Below are 2,610 nucleotides of genomic sequence, written 5' to 3' on the forward strand. Positions count from 1 at the left end.
ATGGAGCTAAAGCCACAACGCTGAAACAGATTCACTGAAGAGACTGTGAGGGTCAATACTAAATGTATGTGACCTAAAAGAGATTACAGTGAGACGTATTGTGTCTGACTCTAAACTATTTTCCAAATTGAAATGAGGAGGGTTGCCTCCATCAGATCCTCCTTCCCTCACACACAAACACAGATTTGAGCATAATGGGTTCTAATCCTGCCAAATTTATCCAGAGTAATGAACAATTATCAGCATCACATTCAGATTCATGGCTTTGCATTATGCAGATGTTGTTTTGTCATTACTGACGTTTACAGCTTCTCCTCTGTGTCGGCTTTTTATAATCCAGAATTTTTTCAAACAGACACAGACATTCAAACACTCCCCAATTCCAAATTACTATCCTGGTTTAATTACTGTATCTTAAAAAAAAAGTAATCATTACACTTGTACATTCCACAGTTTATAGAGACCAAAGAGACCTGGATCAGCGGGTTCGGTATAGTTCTTCCAGGTCTGGAAGCTTCATACTGATGATCCTCTGAGCCGTGTTAACGATGCGGTGGAGGGCCTTCTGGTTCTCTGGGGTACAATATATACAATATATATAAAGTCTATGGGTACAACCAGTAGAAATTAACCAGTAGCTGTTGTGGGAGCTTTTTTCAGGCACTTCAGGAGGTGACGTCTCTGGGATCCTTTGTTGGTCACTGCAGTTGTGTTGCTGGACCACGTCAGATCCTGGCTGATGTGGTATTAAAAGTGTTGAACTGCCCCCACCCTCTCTCAATTGTTGCTAATGCTTTGATTGCTGTTATTTTTTAATCTCCTGAAGTCCAGTATCAATCAATCATTCTAGCTCAAAGACATGCAGGCATTAGCCCTGTCCAATGTGAGCAGGCAGGGTCGTGCACTTCTGAGAGGTGCTAAATGTCCCAGCTCCACAGAAGTGAGGAGGTACTAAACTGAATAGTTCATGGCTCCCATAAAGTTTGGCCTGGGGGACTGAAATGTTACACAGGAATACGGTGTTTTTCAAAGTCATCATATATATTGTTGTTACGGTTATACAATTTTTAGCCATAGGAACCATGTTTGTGCTGGTGCAGCTCAGGATATGATTTATTCCTAAAGAAACACATTTGGAGACACTACCCTCTTAGTTGATTCTTTTTCCGTATTGCAAATACGAAAAAGGTGAAAATTACCTAAAAAGTACGGACTGAAGATTCATAAACACTTTGCCCACTTGCAGTCTGTCATGCCACGGACGCTGCTCATTATTCAAACAGATAATTTGATTCAATTTATCAAAAAATAAATCATTCATGAAATGTCTTTTTTTTGTACAGTTTTCATAATGGGAACTTCTATCCCTCCAAAGGTGCAGTCCAGGTAGAGACTGACCCAATTTCAAATTCTTTTTGTGCACATGATGACAAACCTTGAGAGAGACTCACAATATATTACATCCGCCCAAAAAGTACAACATGTCATTTCCTTGACAAAATGCTCTTTTTACTTTGAAAATCACAAAATAATGTTCCAGTGAAACTTGGATTTGAAATGAATGGCATTGAAAAAAAGGAGAACGATGAAAATAAAGAGGTATTTGATAGCATGTGTTCCCTCGGTTTTGCTCTTTTATGAGTTTTTCCTCCTTCTCCGATCATACATCTGCTGAAGTTTACTTTCAGTTGCACATGTAACAGTGCACACATACAATATACAACTTGGTATGTCTGACACTGTGATGTGCAAACTTGTACAGTCAAATATTTGCACAGTAAATGAGCTGAGGGTTTTCAGACATTGAGATAACAATTGCATTGTTAAATCAATACGATGAAAGTCTGCCACACATATCCGTGTGTGCCGTTGTCTTGTTTCCAACCAAAAAGTTAAAGTTACATTTACAGAGATGTTAAAATACAAATCTAAAATTGGAGTCGTGGAGGTGGCAAGAAAGAAGGGACTGCCTTCAATTTTCACCTCCTGTTATCACATGTGGAGCTGCCTCTGAAGACTTCTGTTCCACTGGAAATACTCTGAAATGCGACCAGAGCCCGATTTCCCAAGAGACATCGAGTTTTGTATCTGAATTCTTATTGTAGTGACTCATTCTCCTGCCTCCAAATGTGAAAAGTGTAAATTGACATCCTTTCTCTTTGTCTCCTCACTCAATATTAACAAGGTGGTGTACTGATCCTCAAAGGATGATGGGACGGGAGATTGATCTGTTCTACACAAACCTTAATTTTCAAACTTATTGGCACATAACATTATGATCCAGCTGAATGGCTCTACAACAGGGTGGCTTATAGGGGCCGTTATTTCCTCCCTGCAAATTAACACCATTGAAGCGTACTGTATCTTTTCAGTGCTTTGCCCTTGGAGGCAAAGAATGCCCTAGACAACGAGTCTCCCTTTCAGGACAGAACATTTGACTGGTTTAAGCTTTATGAATACCAACAGGCTTCGAAAATGTAGAGGTGCTTCACATTGAAATGGGCTTATGAGTTAATTTAATAGGAAGTGTTAATACACAACTGTTTCCAGGAACAACCACAGATTGTAGAAGTGTCAGAGGCATTGACTCTTCCCTGTACTTGTCTCTGT

This window comes from Limanda limanda, chromosome 16 (genome assembly GCF_963576545.1).
Source record: "Limanda limanda chromosome 16, fLimLim1.1, whole genome shotgun sequence".
Classification (NCBI taxonomy): domain Eukaryota; kingdom Metazoa; phylum Chordata; class Actinopteri; order Pleuronectiformes; family Pleuronectidae; genus Limanda; species Limanda limanda.